The sequence below is a fragment of the Schistocerca cancellata genome, chromosome 10 (assembly GCF_023864275.1).
Source record: "Schistocerca cancellata isolate TAMUIC-IGC-003103 chromosome 10, iqSchCanc2.1, whole genome shotgun sequence".
In the NCBI taxonomy this organism is placed as follows: Eukaryota; Metazoa; Arthropoda; class Insecta; order Orthoptera; family Acrididae; genus Schistocerca; species Schistocerca cancellata.
The window spans coordinates 181,261,176-181,281,132 of NC_064635.1; the positions used below are offsets into that span (position 1 = coordinate 181,261,176).

The 19,957-nt window shown below is 45.2% G+C and overlaps 1 protein-coding gene across 1 annotated transcript in view; it reads right to left on the reverse strand.

The window, feature by feature from the left end:
• Positions 1–19,957, reverse strand: part of LOC126106232 (mitogen-activated protein kinase kinase kinase 10-like) — a 686,304-nt gene that overhangs the window by 280,519 nt on the left and 385,828 nt on the right. The gene's annotated exons all lie outside the window — the stretch shown is intronic.

Sequence of the window (19,957 nt, forward strand, 5' to 3'; positions counted from 1 at the left end):
GGGCAAGTGATCTACCATCTGAGCTACGGAAGCATTTTAAGTATTTGAATTCGTGTGCAGTACTGTGCTTTTTTTTTGTGGGTTAGGTTTGACTCTGTTCTCTTTGTAGAAGACAGCCAGGTGTTAAAAGGCTTTCTGGTAGTTTCTTTTCGATGGTCTCAGAGCTTGTAATGGCACTGTTGTCTACGTGTATAAAATTGTCATCAGTATAGATTCTGAAAAGCAATGGAGCCAGGTCGCATCGGTGCGGTAAACCAGTTTTCATAAGACCGGCGATTTCCAGTTGATACGTGAATGAAATTGCGAATGACACTATCCAGCTATGTGATTCAATCCAACAGTCGATGGCAGACACTGCGCCTAATGCTCGCAACAGCAGAGAGCAAAGATTCCGCATTTCCGTTGTAGATCTTATGAGCGGAATACTGTCTCCCATTCCCGATATAAGAGTGATTAGTGTAATATTAGGCAGCTGAAGTTTCCCGCCAACTCCTGGAGTCTAACATACAGCGGACTTTCAGGAGATTCTGCTATCATGGCGATTCTAAGAATTCAGTCTCTTTATCAAGCGCTGTAAATTCCTTGGCTAGAAGGTCAACGAATTCAATAAATCTCACTGCTTATTTCACTGACGAAAAGATAAGATTTTTCTTCCGATCGTATCGGTACGAGCATTTCAATGATTCTGAATGCAGTAGGGTTTTCCGTCTCGGTGAAGTTACAGTTTCCAGAGTTGTTTGATTAGCTAGCTAAACGCTGTGTATCGCGAATGAAGATGTGGAAATGTCGCTCTTCTGGTATGATCGTTTGCTGACCCTCTGTGCTTACGAGTAGCGTGACCGGAGTGCTGCTGTAACGACCGTATCTATGCAGGGGAAAGTGCAATGTGTTTATGACTTCATGTGAAGTGCATCAGAGGACGGTGTGAAAAGTTTGCAGAGACTCGCAGTGTTGTTAACAGGGCAACAAGCTGTAGACGCGGTGTAATGACACCATTTCAACGTTTCTGCGTGTATCGACGCGTCCACACTGCGGAGAACATTTTACACAAACGGCTGCGCCTTCACGCATACTGAGTGCAACTCCTACAACATTCGCAGCTAGATCATAGGCTCAGACGTGCTGATTTTACATTTCCAATGAAGCAACTTTTCACATCTCCAGGAAAGTAAACTGGCATAATGTCAGGATCTCGGAGTCGTACGTCTCAGTTATCGCTGTACAGCGGTAAGAGAGAGCTCAAAACTGAATTTGTGATGTGACTTTAAGTACAAAAAACTTAATGGACCGTTCTTTTTCAGTGAGTCTACCATTACGGCAGCAGTTTGCCTAGGCATGTTGTAACTTTACGTTACAGGTCACTTCCAAAAATTTCAATCATAAGCAGTGTTGCACCAACATGACGCCACACTGTGGATTATTTGTTCGCCAATTATAGGATGAAATCTTTCGGGCCTGATGGATCGGTAGAAAAGGTTCGACATTCCACCACGTTCACCGGGTATAATACCTTCTAACCTTTTTTGTGAGGTTATGTGGGAATGGGAGACATATGACTGAATAAAAAAGTGATCCTTAAGGTACATTGAAGAGCCGGAGAAACTGGTACACCTGCTTAATATCATCTAGGGCTCCCGCGAGGACGCAGAAGTGCCGCAACGTGGCGGGGCATGGATTCGACTGAAGTTTGAAATAGTGCTGGAGGGAACTGACACCACGAATCCTACAGGGCTGTCCATAAAGCCGTCAGAGTACGAGGGGAGGGAGATCTCTTCTGAACATGACGTTGCAACGCTTCCGAGATATGCTCAATAATGTCCGTGTCTGGGGAGTTTGGTGGCCAGCGGAAGTGTTTAAACTCAGAAAAGTGCTCCTGGAGCCACCCTGTAGCAATTCTGGACGTGAGGGGTGTCGCATTGTCCTGCTGGATTTGCTAAAGTCCGTCTGAATGCACAATGGACATGAATGGATGCAGGTGATCAGACAGGATGCTTACGTACGTGTCACCTGTCAGAGTCGTATGTAGACGTAACAGGAGTCCCGTATCACTCCAACTGCACACGCCCAACACCATAATAAAGCCTCCACCAGCTTGAACAGTCCCCTCTTGACATGCAGGGTCCATGGATTCATGAGGTTATCTCCATTCCCATACACATCCATCTGCTCGACACAATTTGGAACGAGAGTCGTCCGACCAGGCAACATGTTTCCAGTCATCATCAGTTCCAATGTCGGTGTTGACGGGCCCAGGTGAGGCGTAAAACTTTGTGTCGTGCAGTGATCAAGGATACACGAGTGGACTTTCGGCTCCGAAAGCCCATATCGATGATGTTTAGTTGATGTTTCGCACGCTGACACTTGTTGATGACCCAGCATCGATATCTGCAGCAATTTTCGGAAGTGTTGCACTTCTGTCACGTTGAACGATTCTCTTCAGTCGTCGTTGGTCCTGTTCTTGCAAGATCTCCTTCCGGCCGCTGCGATGTCTGATATGCGTAATTTTACCCGATTCCTGATATTCACGGTACACTCGTGAAATGGTCGTACGGGAAAATCCCCACTCCATCGCTACTTCGGAGGTGGTGTGTCCCGTCGCCGTGCGCCGCGTGTAACACCACGTTCAAATTCTTTTAAATCTTGATAACCTGCCATTGTACGACTACGAGCAGCAATCGATCTAACAACTGTGGCAGACACTTGTCTTACATAGGCGGTGCCGACCGCAGCACCGTATTATGCCTGTTTACATATATCTGTATTCGAATGCGCATTCCTACACCACTTTCTGTGGCGCTTCAGTATAAATTCAATGTGGTGTACAGTTTCAGTTCGTTTCCTACTCGCCTCCTGCGTGCTGTACTTTCTTTTTCAGGCTGTGTATTAAGCACCAAACGAAGACTGGACACAATAATACACGCTCTCCTCTTTATATTCGCTGAAAATGCCTGATAAATTGAACAAAACATGTTGTCTTCGTACAGTGAGACCAGACCGCCGTCAAATGGAAAGACTTTTTCCACGATTGCCCCATTAATAACTGCAGGAAAAGCTGACACGGAAGTCAGCTAGCCGTTTGCACAAGAACTGGATGTACCTTTCATGCAAACTTTGTGCAAAAATTTCTCGTTTCCAGATTGCAGATCTCAGCACTGCATCGTACACCGCTCGCGGAATTTTCGTTTATAACGGCGGAAAAAATGCAGCACGATATGGTAAGGTGCTTTATACTCTGACGGCAGTGGAAAGCCTTCCTCCACGAACACTTTGACCGAACGCTACCGAGGTGATACTCCAGTAAAACCATGCCTGTGAAGTATTTTGAAGAGACTATCGACTGTATGCAAGCTTACTTTGATTACAGGGAAAGCATTCCTACAGATGAGCAATGGTATGAGTACGTGGTGTCAACTGGGTACGTCTCCTATTACTGGAACTTTTTAAGTAGCGTTCGCAACGCAGCATCCCCCGAGGAAGTGCGCGTGTAGCTATTTTTGGGACTTTGAGAGAGGTCGGATTACTCGCATGGGGGACACGGGAGCCTCAAACCGACACACCTCACGGACAGTCGGCTGCCGTGCAATTACTGCACAGAGAGTGATGACGAGGTGTACTCGGCACAACTCTGTGGCCAGATGGGCGGCTACGGATCCGTTCAGATCCATCAGCAGCATTCCTCGCCCGGCTCTGACGAATAGAAGCGTAGTCCGAGCAGGATTTACAGACAAGGTGTCACCAACTGCGAACTGGTTAGTGGATACAACGTTGAGAACTCGAGCTAGCGTGTTTCGTACGAGGAGAACACTGCCAGTGCCATAAACCTACTTCCCAGAAACTTCGCTCGGTGGAAGAGGGGTCAAAGTAAGCGAACACTTGTCTCGGCTTATCCGTGGATATTCGGCCGTTTCTGAGAAAACGACGGTCCAAGTTTTCGAGGTTCTTTGTGCGCCTCTTACTGCACTGCGCACCGTGTTCGAAGCACGATTATTATTTTTATTCGCGTTTTCCATTTATCTACTCACGTCCGGAAAAGATTACGACACGAATGTTTTACAATGTATATTAAAGTGACGTTGTTCTTACTAGTCTGCTAATTCTATGTATGGTAAACTAACTGAACACTTCAGCACTGTTAACGACGTTTCTTTCCCGAATGAGATTCATACGAAGAAATGTCGCTATTCGCCTTGACGCGATCCTCATGGTGTTCGGAATTTCTGTGTTTCGAATGATTCTAAGGTCAGTGTCATCTACGGGAATGCACCAAATCCTCGTGAAGAATAAACACAATAATACAATGTAGCAACTACAACGGATGTAAGAATGAAATATAGCAATATGAGACCTTATAAAGATTATAACACCTGAAAATACCATGTTGTTGTTGTGGTATTCAGTCCGAAGACTGATTTGATGCAGCCCTCCATGTTACTCTATCCAGTGCAAGCTTCTTCATCTCTGTAACTACTGCAACCTACATCCTTCTGAGTCTGCTTAGTGTATTCAGCTCTTGGTTTACCTCTACGACTTTTAACCTCCACATTTTTCCCTCCATTACTGAATTGGTGATCACTAGATGCCTCAGAACGTGTCCTACCAACGGATCCCTTCTTCTGGTCAAGTTGTGCCACAAATTCGTCTTCTCCACATCTCTACTCAGTACCTCCTCGTTTGTTACATGATCTACCCATCTAATCTTCAGCATTGTTAAGTAGCACCACATTTCAAAAGTTTCTATTCTCTTCTTGTCTAAACTATTTATCGTCCATGTTTCTCTTCCATACATGGATGGCTACACTCCATACAAATACTTTCAGAAACTACTTCCTGACACTTAAATCAATACTCAATGTTAACAAATTTCTCTTCTTCAGAAACGCTTTCCTTGCCATTGCCAGTCTACATTTGATATCCTCTCTACTTCGACCATCATCAATTATTTTGCTCCCCAAATAGCAAAACTCCTTTACAACTTTAACAGTCTCATTTCCATATCTACCACCCTCAGCATCAACTGATTTAATTCAACTATATTCCATTATCCTCGTTTTGCTTTTGTTGATGTTCATCTTATATCCTCCTTTCAAGACTCAGTCAATTCCGTTCAGCTGCTCTTCCAAGTCCTTTGATGTTTCTGACAGAATTACAATGTCACTGGCGAACCTCAAAGTCTTTATTTCTTCTCCATGGATTTTATTCCTACTCCGAATTTTTCTTTTGTTTCCTTTACTGCTTGCACAATACACAGATTGAATAACATAGTGGATAGTCTTCAGTCCTGACTCACTCCCTTCTCAACCATTGCTTCGTTTTCGAGCTCCTCGAATCTTTGACTTGCCATCTGGTGTCTGTACAAATTGTAAATAACCTTTCGCTGCCTCTATATAATCCCTGCCACCTTCAGAATTTGAAGAGTGTGTTCCAGTCGACACTGTCAAAAGCTTTCTGTAAGTCTACAAATGCTAAAAAAAGGTAAGTTTGCCTTTGGTTAACCTCTCTTCTGAGATACGTCGTAGGGCCAGTCAGTATTGCCTCGCGTGTTCCTACTTTTCTACGGAATCCAAACTGATCTTCCCCAAGGTCGCCTTCTACCAACTTTTCCACTGCTCTGTATAGAATTCCTTTTTAGTATTTTGTAACCGTGACTTATTAAACTGATAGTTCCGTAAGTATCATACACAAATAAATAATAAATGTGTCAGACTTATCGTGAAACCCAGTTATAATTTTACAAATAATATAACGGCACTGCCGACCTCGGAGAAGATCAGTTTGGATTCCGAAGAAATATTGGAACACGTGAGGCAATACTGACCCTACGACTTATCTTAGAAGAAAGATTAAGGAAAGGCAAACCTACGTTTCTAGCATTTGAAGACTTAGGGAAAGCTTTTGACAATGTTGACTGGAATTCTTTCAAATTCTGAAGGTGGCAGGGGTAAAATACAGGGAGCAAAAGGCTATTTACAATTTGTACAGAAACCAGATGGCAGTTATAAGAGTCGAGGGACATGAAAGGGAAGCAGCGGTGGGGAAGGGAGTAAGACAGGGTTGTAGCCTCTCCCCGATGTTATTCAATCTGTATATTGAGCAAGCAGTAAAGGAAACAAAAGAAAATTTCGGAGTAGGTATTAAAATCCATGGAGAAGAAATAAAAACTTTGAGGTTTGCCGATGACATTGTAATTCTGTGAGAGACAGCAAAGGACTTGGAAGAGCAGTTGAAGGAATGGACAGTGTCTTGAAAGGAGGGTATAAGATGAACATCAACAAAAGCAAAACGAGGATAATGGAATGTAGTCGAATTAAATCGGACGATGCTGTGGTGCTACAGAAGAATGCTCAAGATTAGATGGGTAGATCACATAACTAATGAGGAGGTATTGAATAGAATTGGGGAGAAGAGAAGTTTGTGGCACAACTTGACTAGAAGAAGGGACCGGTTGGTAGGACATGCTCTGAGGCATCAAGGGATCACCAATTTAGTACTGGAGGCAGCGTAGATGGTAAAAATCGTATAGGGAGAGCAAGAGATGAATACACTAAGCAGATTCAGAAGTATGTAGGCTGCAGTAGGTACTGGGAGATGATGATGATTGCACAGGATAGAGTAGCATGGAGAGCTGCATCAAACCAGTCTCAGGACTTAAGACCAGAAGGACAACAACAACAAGGCTGTGAATTCGATAACGGCAAACTAGCTGCTTCGTGTGTGGCAGGAAATGACCATAGGACGGAAAAAGGAAGAGTGTTCAACTATGGCAAGAGAATTTTCGAGTTACCAAAAATATCTGGTCGTACTAGTCAAGAAGACTGCTTGAGAATAGTGTCGCCTCTCTGCAGCGAACACTGGGCCTACGAGCCTTCGATCGAACAAATCTACATCTAGCGTCACAACTTCACCCGACAGCAGAAAGCGAGACTTCAACCAACCAACCGACCACCTGACATGCATATACACTAGAACGCAACGAGCAACTGACAACTGAATACATCCTTCGACGAAACATAAAACGCAAATAAGAACAACACAAGTTACTATATGTGAACTCTTCCCGAATACATACGCCTCTTTATCATTATGAAACGGCAAAGGCGGTCGAGAAATCGTAACGTAGGATACTAGTGTGTCGGGCGTTTTGGTGGTTTTTGTCTAAAATTACTACTCCTCACTTGATTCTGAGGTGGCTATTTCTATGTTTACATGGGACTCCCAAGTCCGTTTTTCGTAAACCAGTTTCCCAGTGTCGCTTGTGGGTGGTCATGTAATCCCTCCGTTTCACTAGGCAGCGGAGTGTGCGCTGATATGAAATCTTCTGGTAAATTAAAACTGTGTGCCGGACCGAGACTCGAAGTCGGGACCTTTGCCTTTTGCGGAAGAAGTTGTAAGTTCGGAAGGTAGGAGATGAGGTAAAGCGGAAGTACAGCTGTGATGACGGGTCGTGACTATTGCTTCGGTGGCTCAATTGAAAAAGCACTTGTCCGAGAAACGCAAAAGCACCCAACTATGGATGACGTATGTGACTCGCAAAAAAGTTTTTTCTTTTTTGGGAAGAGGCGGGGAATGCAGCGACGTGTGATCGGTGTTGACAATCGTCACTCAGAGGGGATTTCCCTCCTCCCCCCCCCTCCCACTTACGGTGTCCGCGACCTTTCCGTTGCTTGCTGCTGTTAGCAACGGTTTGCGTGATGAATAATAGGAAGTGAACATGACAAATGATTAGTGTAATGTGGGCAGATAACCACATTGCTCGTTCGTAATTTCTAATGCTTCGTAAATGAAGTTACATGTGTTCCGTTGCACTCGAAGCAATTTAAGTGGTGCTCTAGTCGACCCCTCCCTCCCTCTCCCTCCCCTTCCTAACCGAGACATCGGGAAACAACTTCGGAAAAAAAAATATTTGTGACAACTAATATTATAAATTTCATTGCTGATCGGTGCATTCGGAAGAATTTAATGCATACTAATCGTTCCCAACCTAGCCGCAACCTCGGAAATCTTGACATATTAGGAAAAATGGCCAAACCAAGATTATAAATTTCACGTACGATTTTCGTTGTATACCGTGTGCTATCAGCTGGCTGGCTACGATCAGCGATAACGAACTGCAAACTGAGCACGCCGTCAGTGTGCTTGAGCCACGCAACAAATACTTTACAATGAGCAAAGCACTGGGTGCTACGTGCGAGGTTATGTAGGCGCAATCTAATGTCGCTACTAGGTGTGGTGTCATCACTCGTGTGTCGCAGCTCACTCTCCGTTCACCGAGGCAGGGTACGCTCAGGCTGTCCGCTGGTTAACGCGGCGTCCAGTCAGCGTGTGAGCCAACTTTTCGATACCGACACAGAGGGCGCAGGAAAGGGGGGCGACGAGTGGAACACCAGCAAGAGACGGCGGCAGTTGGTTGTCTGTGATACTCCTCGCTTATGCAGAGCTACAGTCTACCACTCTCCGGCAGTTTTTACAGCCGGCGTTATCTCTCTCGAAGCCGCGCAGTAAGCCAACAGAGTCCTAGCAGGCTTTTACTGCCGGGTTTACGTAAGGCAGGCTCGAGGACGCGGACACGCGCGTCTGGGGCGAAGTAACAGCACGCGGTGGGCGGCGCGCCTCTCCCTTTATAAAGCGATTACTCTGTCAGGCGGCTCCGGAACTAACCAGGAAAGTACTTAGGCTCCAACAAACACGAATACACCAAAATCGTGTGAGAAATAATGTAAAGGTCTGTTATTGAACTAGTGATACTCCCGCATCTGCAAAACTCTGCAGTCGTCCGTTAGAGGCCTCTGCGTATGCTATGCCGCATTTCGCCAGTCGGGACCAGTAGGGACGGTGCAGTGTGCCTCTGAAGTTGGGTTTTGTGACATTTGTGTACTGAAGCGTCAGATGGCTCGGCTATTGGTAATCAATGCTGCTAATGTATTGCGATTGGTTGAAATGAAGTTAAGAAGAACCATTCTCGTGAAGATGGTATTGGTGTAGAAGACGAATCATTCGCGTGTTTTCTGGTATCTATTACAGTGCAGAAATATGAGCATAAGTTAGAAACAGATACTGTTGTAACACTAACACATAATGATGATAATGATGATGATGATGATAGGGATGATAATGACGAACAACTCATTGCTATCGGTAGTGCTACGGCAAGTGCGGGAAGAGGCGATGGAAGCTGTGTCAGTGAATACCAACCGTCTCCCAAGAAGAAGGTTAAAGTTGCAAGTAGCGTGACGGCATTTGATGACAACACACTGGAGAACATGTACGATGATTATTACGTAAGAGGCTTCGACACATACATCAAGCTTCTGAAAAGATAACCTAAACTGAAGTCTAAAAGCAATTTTAAAAACATACTGGATTACGTGGCAAAGAAAAGAGAATGAAATACAGTTTTCAACGGAAATCGTACACTGCTGTTCAAGACCATCAAGGAGCGTGTAATGGCGAAATTCGATGAAGCGCGAGAATGTGGTTCCGCCGTTTATTATTGGCATTTACAACATTGGGCATTGGACGTAGCCAGAAATCTCGGCTGTACAAACTTTACAGCTTCACTAGGATTTATTACTAATTTGAAAAACGAGTTTACGATAACATCACGCCGTATCACTATGCTCCAAGCGCGAAAAGATAAGGATGACGAAGAAGAGCTGATTGAAAGAGCTCACACGTTTGTTGCTGACGTCAATGAGCATATCAAGAGAGAAAACATCGATATTAGTTCTGTATGGAACTATGATCAGAGGCAGTTCAACTATGAACTTTCTTGTGACAGAACACTATCCGTGAAAGGGGAGAGAAACACTGTGGCGATGTTGCAATCAGTTAACTGTGCAACACATAGTTACACGGTCGATGTTGCTATATCAATGGACGGACGATTGGCAGACAAACTCTATATTTGCTTCCAAGAATCCAGTGGAAAGTTTGGACCCCGCGTGTCAAGGGAAATAGAAACACGGTGCCCTCCAAATGTCGTCGTCGATGCAAGTGTGAGTGGGAAGATGGCGAAACAACATCTGAAGACGTTTTTTCTGTCAGTTTTGAATCCACATTTGTCGAGAAAGTCATTAGTACTTGGTGACTCCTGGTCTGGACATAAGGATGAACGAGCACTACTGGAAGCATCTGGCGGAAAACATGTAGATTTAAAAATCATTCCGCCTAAAACTACAAAATATGCACAACCTCTGGATGTGTATATGTGTATTATAAAATATATGTCAAGAGAATATCAGACTTCATTAAACTACGTTCCAGTAATATGCAGCCGAAACTGCACGACAGATTCTTTATCATGAATATGCATTCTGTCATTTACAATCAGTTATTTGCGGGAGTATACAGACCAATGCTTCGTTGAGCGTGGCAGAACGCTGGCTACGATATTGGTGAACCAGTGAACAACTTCAAAAGTGTCATTGACGTGGCGTTCAACACTGATATTATAGAATATGCAAATACGCCATGCGATCAACTTACATTTCTTCACTGTGCGTTTTGCAGTCATTCGTATTACTCGGAGCATTTTATTGACATTCCGCATTTACATTTACAGTTAAGATTGCTGCATTGGGTATGGCGTCTACAATTACATCTACAGTGATATCTAGAGCATGACTGCAGAGTTTTGCAGAAAAACGACACCCACCAGCACATTCAGAGGTACATAATGGTCCTGTAACCAAACTTTCATACAGATTTGTGTGTTCGAGCCCAAGTACTTTCCTGGTACGTCACACGCGTGCCAGGAGCACTCTAGCCGCGTGTTCTACACTCCGTCCAACAAGCATATGGCCACATGTGTGTTCCGCCGGTCAGCCGACATCTGCAATTACACGAATACTCTGCAATTCACACACTATGTGACCAAAAGTATCCGGTCACCCCCAAAAACATACCTTTTTATATTAGGTGTATTGTGCTGCCACCCACTGCCAGGTACACCATATCAGCGACCTCAGTAGTCATTAGACATCGTGAGAGAGCAGAATGAGATGCTCCGCGGAACTCACGGACTTCGAACGTGGTCAGCTGATTCGGTGTCATTTGCTTCATACGTCTGTACGCTACATTTCCACACTCCTAAACATCCCTAGTTACGATGTGTTAGTGAAGTGGAAACGTGAAGGGACACGTACAGCACAAAAGCGTGGAGGCCGACCTCGTCTCTTGACTGGCAGAGACCGCCGGCAGTGAAGAGGGTCTTAGTGTGTAATAGGCGGATATCTATCCAGACCATCATGCAGGAATTCCAAACTGCGTCAGGATCCACTGCAAGTACGATGACATTTATGCGGGAGGTGAGAAAACTTGTATTTCATGGTAGAGCGGCTGCTCATAACCCACACACCACGCCGGTAAATGCCAAACGACGTCTCGCTTGGCGTAAGGAGCGTAAACATTGGACGATTGAACAGTGGAAAGACGTTGTGTGGAGTGACGAATCACGGTGCACAATGTGGCGATCCGATGGCAGGGTCTGGGTATGGCGAATCTGCCAGCGTGTGTAGTGCCAATAGTAAAATGTACAGGCGTAGTTTTATGGTGTGGTCGTGCTTAACATGGATGGGGCTTGCACCCCTTGTTGTTTTGCGTGGCTCCATCACAGCACAAGCCTACATTGATGTTTTAAGCAGTTTCTTGCTTCCCACTGTCGAAGAGCAATTCGGGGATGGCGATTGCATCTTTCAACACAATCGAGCAGCTGTTTATATAATTCATGGCCAGTGGCGGAGTGGTTACACGACAATAACATCCCTTATAATAGACTGGCCTGCACAGAGTCCTGACCTGAATCCTACAGCCGGTCGGAGTGGCCGTGCGGTTCTAGGCACTACAGTCTGCAGCCGGGCGACCGCGACGGTCGCAGGTTCGAATCCTGCCTCGGGCATGGATGTATGTGATGTCCTTAGGTTAGTTAGGTTTAATTAGTTCTAAGTTCTAGGCGACTGACGACCTCAGAAGTTAAGTCGCATAGTGCTCAGAGCCATTTTTTGAACCTTAATGTCTTTTCCTCTCCCTTTCTTTCCTATTGCCTATTCCTTCCTTTCACTCACTTTCCTTTAGCTTCCCTACTCCTTTCCCTATCCCTCTTTCTGTAGCTTCACCTACCCCTCCCTTTCTCATTGCCTATCATTTTATGTATCCCTTTGTCTTCCATTCCTATGCCTATTTCTATCTTTTTGTCTTCCTGACCCTTTATTTCTCCTCCGGCCTTGCTTTCTTTATCACTTTGCTTACGTCTTTCCAATCCCTTCCCGTACCCTTTTCTCTTCCTTTTCCGTTACTATATTTTTGTTTCCGTCGCTTTATTGACAATACCATTCGTTCGCACTAGGCAACAAGAAAGGCATAACGAATAGGTGAAATCACTTCTTCAGAATGATTACATAACGATGAAAAGATCCGATTACAGAAGCAATGATGGACACGGTCAAGATTTTATAGAGTGGATACGGCGATCGGATTTAGTATTATTAATTGGTAAGAATAAATCTACAACAAGACACAGACTTGAGCGGGTGCGATTTCTGGCGCCAGTTTCCATCGAAAGTCATTTTGATCTTTGAGTCGACTTCGATGCTTGTTTGTCTTCTGCTCATCTTTGACGGCGCGGATTTAACTTCGGCGCGTGCGCTCTGCTGGGGAGGTGTGTCGGCATCAGCGGTGTACGTAGGCAGGGCGGCGAGAAGACGAGTCGGACAACGAAGGAGCGGGGCAGCGGCTGCGGCGTGTCGAGTCGTGAGGGCAGATCCACCGCCCGTGGTGATTTGGTTTTCCTAGAGGTCGGAAGGACAAGCTCCTTCGAGTCTGTTATAAGCTACGCCGGCCGATTGAACTGGAGTCGCCGGGTTGCTTCGGTGGGTTGCGTGCGGCTTAATTGAATTTGCCAGTGTACTAGGAATCCTTTGGAATTGTTTCAGTTGTGTATCACTTACCTCGGTGTCGTGACTATCTTGACGGCGGTTGAGGAAGTGTGGCTACGCCCAACCAACCGACATAAAGCGTGGTTAAAGACGTAGCTAGAAGTGCAACGAGTAGTGAGTAAGTCCGGCTCTGGCGTTTCAAGACACTCCGAGATACGTCCTCTATTCTACCTTGTAGTTCATTTGGTAGTTTGGCGTGTAAATGTGCGCCGAGATAATTCTTGTCAGCTTAACTTTAGGGCATGATTTTTAGCGAACTTATTAATCGAAGTTCAAGGGCTGGCACTGGCCAAGTGACGCACGGAGACTAATTTGTTTCTATTCAGTTGTATTGATCACCTGTTCTCTAGATATTGTGTAGTTTATGTCTCAGAATACTGTCTGCCGTTGATGTGTGTTGTGTTAGAGATAATTGGCAGCGGTCGATGAGAGCATACTGGGTGCAGAGCACCACGGGGGCAGAGAGATATTTAAGGCCTTGTCCTTCTCTTTTACATCTTAGGTTATGTTGTCACTGTTGCGTGGCTACATCTTTCCGGTGGAGAATTATAGCATCCGAAGTTCAATTGCAGTGCAAAGTTGAGTACATTTCTATGTCATTTCCTGTATCGTGGATATCTCGTACTGATTTGAATCCTTGGTCTGCTCGCGTCTATCGCTAATGCACACGCAATATTGAAGCGACCTCATTTTAGGGGTATTGTCATATGGTTATGTTCTAGTTGTAATCATTCTAAGAATATTGTTGATTAATCAACTAAGTAAATTTTAGGATTGGCTTCGCCAAAGTTAAAGCACCTCCTTAATTGTTTTAGTCATTTGGTTGGCTAGCCAAACTTAAGGTGTTCTTAACCTTAATCTGTTCCTCAGCTGATTGGAAGTAATGAGAGTTCTGATGGGAATTGTATAGACATTTGTACTATTTAAGTAAAGCTTTACCTGAGTATATTTACATAGCCATATTTAAATTCCAAGTTTTATGGGTCCTGTTCCGGTTAAAGAAATTTGTCCAAGTGATCTGGCCTTGTAAAGCAGTCTCCTGTATTACTGTGATTGTGATTTTACAATGGTTTTGTTTGTAATAAAATATGTAGCAACTACAACGGATTACTATCGTGATTTTGGTGTGTGACTAAAATTACCAAATTTCAGACTATTTCTTTTATGTGCAAGTAATATGGAAAGATTCTTTACCCATTTACAGGCGTAGCTCAGCTTATTATGCTTGTCCGACACGCCGAAAAATTAATCTTATTATTTCCATGCATCTAAATTTTATATTTTTATAATATATTATAAATGGCTGTCTCAGCGACATTACGTGTGTCGACAGATACGTTGCTCTTCACTGTCACTTCATCGAGACCACCGAGTACTGCAATACAGAGTGGTCAGAAACAGCCTGAAAAGCTTGTAAGGGTGTTGCAGGGTAGGTTGTGCTGAGATATAACTGTTAAAAAAGAATCTCGATACATTACGCCGTCTTCGAGTTAATTACCATTGAAGTTAGCCAGTCAGACAGTTGCATACGCCATGCCAATCCGAGCAGCCCGCCAGGGACGGCTTCACCAAACGAGTATTTCGTTTGGTTTCCTAAAACCGACCAAGGGAGCGATACAAAAATGGGACATGGTACAGCAGTAAGAGCCGAAACCAAGACGAAGGCTAAGCACTCTCCACGCTATGAGAACTGACACTACATTGTGTCTGGTGGGGCGCTCAAATTTGCGCGCGCAAGGCGCTGATGTGTTAACGTCAGCTACAATTAATTCGGAAACGGCGCAAAGTATGGAATCTTCTCCTGGCCACTATTTCTCAGGACGACCCTTACGAGCTCCTCAGGCCGTTTCTGACCACTCTGTTCGCGCACCACTGATGGTAATCGCTGTGTAGACTCGGGGCTGCGATCAGCCGCCGCTGCCGCCGGCGTTGCATGCGCAATGCGAACCGCTATTTATACCCAGGGGTCACGAAATGCCGTACTCCTCGGAAATAATTCCTGTCTGACCACCCACCGTTGCCACGCTTTTCCACTTTTCTATAGCACAGTGCAAGACAGAAGTCATTTTACAAGTTTTAATACAACAAAATAACTTCACTCTAAAAACATTTTTCAGTTTCCCTACCTATATGAAAAAAAGATGGTTAAATTATCAGGCGTAATATAAAACCACTGAATTTTTTTTTAAAATTCCCTTAAGCTTCTCCAGATTTCTATTTTACTTAAAGTCATAAAAATTGTTATCTGCCCGTCCAAAAAGTATTTTTATTACTTTTTATTGGACAAAACAGATTATGATTTTTTCTGCGATGTAGCCATATCTAACACTTTTCAATGAACTTACGGGAATTCAGGCAGGTAATATTCACACCGACCGCCGATATTTCGGCGGGAGTACACCCCGCCATTTTCAAGGCAAACTGCAACGTGCAGGCGATGTACAAACAAATTTAAAACCTCGGTTCTTGGAGTGAGTCAGGAAAGACAAGACACAAACACACTGAACACTAGTGCCTCCAAAGATCACCAAGTCATACGTATCGATAGTGAAAGACTACGAACTAGCAGGTGAGGTAACACTCACTCTGTCCCTCTGGTTTTTTTTATGCGAGAGAGTAGCATTCCAAGCAGAGTTTAAACAAAAACCTCCATCCCCGTTTACAAGGTCGCTCGCTAATTTAATCTCAACAGTTTCCCAATAACTGGACCTGCATGTCAATATCTCGGTATTCTTACACACACATCAAAAAACGTTTTCCATCACCCCGGTTCCCACAACTCCTGAAGACAGACGTTGACTGTGGATATTCTATCACACACACACACACACACACACACACACACACACACACACACACACACACACACACAGTCCCTTTGACTGTTCACAGATGTCACTAAACCCACCCAAAGATATAAACAATAATGCATGAGCAGCGCCTATTTAGACGGAGGGGGTCCGGCAGCCGATCAGTTCCAGTCATTCCACCAGGAAGGAGGTACACGGCTCGCGTTGTCCGTAGTTCAACCATTCCTAGACGGTCAATACCGCGGTTCGATCGCGTCCGCATTGTTACTTTGTGCCAGGAAGGGATCTCAACAAGGGAAGTGTCCAGGCATCTCGGAGTGAACCAAGCGATGCTGTTCGGACATGGAGGAGATACAGAGAGACAGGAGTTGTCAATGACGTGCCTCGCTCATGCCGCCCAAGGGCTACTAATGCAGTGGATGACCGCTACCTACGGATTATGGCTCGGAGGAACCCTGACGGCAACGCCACCACATTGAATAATGCTTTCCGTGGAGTGTTACGACTGTGCGCAATAGGCTGCATGATGCACAACTTCACTACCGACGTCCGTGGCGAGGTCCATCTTTGTAACCAAGAAACCACGGAGCGCGGTACAGATGGGCCCAACAACATGCCGAATGGTTGCAAAGATTGGTATCACGTTCTCTCCACCGATGAGTGTCGCGTATGCCTTCAACCAGACAATCATCAGTAATGTGTTTGGAGGCAACCCAGTCAGCGTGAACGCCCTAGACACACTGTGCAGCGAGTGTAGGAAGGTGGAGGTTCCCTGCTGTTTTGGGGTGGCATTATGTGGGATTGAGGTACGCCGCTGGTGGTCATGGAAGGTGCCGTAGCGGCTGTACGATACGTCAGTGCCATACTGCGACCGATAGTGCAACCACATCGGCAGCATACTGGAGAGGTATTTGTCTTCATGGACAACAATTCGCGCCCACATCGCGCACATCTTGTGAACGATTTCCTTCAGGATTACGACATCGCTCGGCTCTAGTGGACAGCATGTTCTCCAGACATGAACCCTATCGAACATGACTGGGATAGATCTAAAAGAGCTGTTTATGGACGACGTGACCCACTAACCACTCTGAGGGATCTACACCGAATCGCCGTTGAGCAGTCGGGGCAATCTGGACCACCAGTGCCTTGATCAACTTGTCGATAGTATGTCACGACGAACACAGGCATGCATCAATGCAAGAGCACATGCTACTGGGTATTAGAGGTACCGGTGTGTACAGCAATCTGGACCACCACCTCTGAAGGTCTCGCTGTATGGTGGTACAACATGCAATGTGTGGTTTTCCTGAGCAATAAAAAGGGCGGAAATGATGTTTATGCTGGACTCTATTCGAATTTTCTGTACAGGTTTCGGAACCGAGGTGATTTATGTGTGTATTATCACTACTTTTTAATGGATAAGAGAGATTACGATTTTTTCGGGACTTGATCAGTATCTAACAGTGTTTTTTGCATGTTCAGTTTTTCACGTAACTTCGTTATACGCTGCAGAAGTAACAAAACATACCTTCATTTTGCGACGAGTTGTCTGTTGTATATCTCGTTGAAGCATCCATAAGTAGTTCCCCACCGAATTGGTATGGCAGCGACCATGGTAGCGTCTCTTCCACATTCTGATGTGTAGCTGAAGGAGCTCACCTTGGTCCCCACTGATATCACACAAATCGTAAGGGAATGAACAAGACGAGATGAGTGTTAGAAACGTGGATGTTGAAGCTCACCAAACAGTCTGACTCCTTGATCTATTTCAACACAACACTATCTGATCAAAACAATCCAGGCACCGCTCTGCAATCACGAAATGACCACTAGATGCCACGAGAGGCTGACAAGGTAGTACGTAAGGAGGCGGAAATGTTTTGTTGTCAGCAGAGAAGCAGTGACAGCACAACTGGTCGGTTAGCAGAGCTCAGTGACTTGGAAAGTAGACTGGTAACTGGACGTCAGCCGAGTAACCGATCCGTCAGGATCGCCGAACACTGCGGGGATGGTTGTAAAATGTTGCATCAGATCAACAGGAGGAATCACTCGTGAGCTCCGAAGCGGTAACCGCAGTCCAGCTAGGGCAATTACTGTGCGTACTGAGTTAAAAAGAATGTGGTGCAATGGTCGGGCAGCTCTTCTGAACTCAGTGCTACGCGATGCCTGAGGTGCTGTACAGGAGGATGCTCCTGGACAGTGGGTGACTGGAAACGACTGATTTGGAGCCGTGTATCGCGCTATACCCTGTAACTATGTTGGAAGCGTTTAGGTTTGGCGAATACCTGGGGAACATTACCTGCCGGTAATGTGCTAGTGCTAACATGATGTACCTAGATGGCGTACAGTATGGGAATTTTATTCGTCGTTAGGTTATCGCCTCCTCCTTGCGATTAAGAAAATGGTCAATGCGGAAGGATATGAAGACTTCACTGCACCGTCGAACATCACTTCCTCATCTGGTGTCGGCTGTTGAGGACACACCCCATATTATTGTACTGTCCACTACCGCGTGTCACAATATCTGTATTGTGTACAACAGAAATATATTAAGCGGGTCCTTCAGTATTCTTAAACAATCGGTGAAGTTCGTGACACTCAAGCCTCCCTCTCGTTACATCAATGTCCGCCTCGATAGCTGAGTGGTCAGCGCGACAGAATACCATGCTAAGTGGCCCGGGTTCGATTCCCGGCTGGGCAGGATATTTTCTCCGCTCAGGGGCCGGGTGGTGTTGTCCTAATCACCATCATCATCATTTCATCCCCATCGACGCGGAAGCCGCTGAAGTGGCGTCAACTAAAGAGACTTGCACCCGTCCTCAATTCTAAGTACAACATGCGACTTATCAGCGTTGTTTCGAATATCAGGTCCAGCAAACTTCTCGCGGTAATCCATTAAAGTTACTTCATTTTGGAAAAAGCTTTCAAAAATTTTCATTCGGGCAAATATAATGCGTGAAGGTGGTAATACAATTTTTTTCGGTTTCACTCAGTTGCTGCTCAATAGGAGGAACCGCTACGGAGCTAACCAACTCTGATAGTGACGAGCTGTGAAACCACAAACAATGAAATTACTAATTATTATTATTAGTAGTAGTAGTAACGGTATGTGTAACACGCTTTTTTTAATTTTCGAGCGTTTAGCCTAGAAACTGGTAGGAGATAGGCTACTGCCTTTTGGTCATCTTAGGATTCACCATGCTAAGAACCATCACAGTACGACACTTTCATGAAAAACATGTTGTTCTTCATTCGTCTATGTCATTCTTAACGTCACTCCTTTGCCACCCACACTCCCATGGTAGTTTTCCCGGCAACCCGGCAACTCAGCACTAGAGTGTCAAGATTCGCTTTAACTGTCGTACGCGGTTCAATTTATCATCTATTTACTGTTGTTGACGTCCTTCTTCCTGATGTTACCTCCAGTGGCAGTTCATTTAAACAACAGTTCACTTTTTCCTTACCTTTCATCTTTCGTTCCCCACCCATAAGAGCAGAAAGGGCTTTTGTATATCTTCGCATTCGTCAACAAACCGGTAAGAAAGATCGGAACTGGGGTTATTAATATTCTTGCCGCTGTTGCAGTTGATCCGCACGTTACCTCCCACCCAATCGCGCGAGGGAGTGGCATGAGTCACGCAAGTACCCTACGCACCCTCCATCGACATACTTTCCACCCGTATCACATCTCTGTCCATCAAGAGCTGCATAGAAACGATTATGAGAGTCGTGTTAACTTCTGTACCGGGGCATTAAGATACGATGCTCTCGATGTATCGAAGCCACATTTACCAATCATGGCCAGATAAACCGCCGAAACATGCACCGTTGTTCCATTGACAATCTCCGCTGGCTTCGCCGGCGAAATGTCAGCGTTCTGCAGTGTAAACGTGTGGTGTGGGTTAGTGAACCATCACTTCGTAGGCCCCTGTTTCATAGACATAACACTGAACACGGGCGAGAATCGCAGTCTCCTAACAGACCATCTTCCACGGATGCCACAAGACGTTCCTCTGCAATCTGTGGTACCCACAGTGCACCAAGTATAACAGCCCGTCTTCACGAATTGTTTCCAAATCGTTGAATTGGACGCTTAGGACCTTTACGTTGGCCGGCTGGTTCCCCGGATTTGATGTGTGGACAGTTTTTTTCTGGGGGGAATGCTAAGACGCCATCTACAAGGACATACCAACTACACCCGATGATACACAAAGA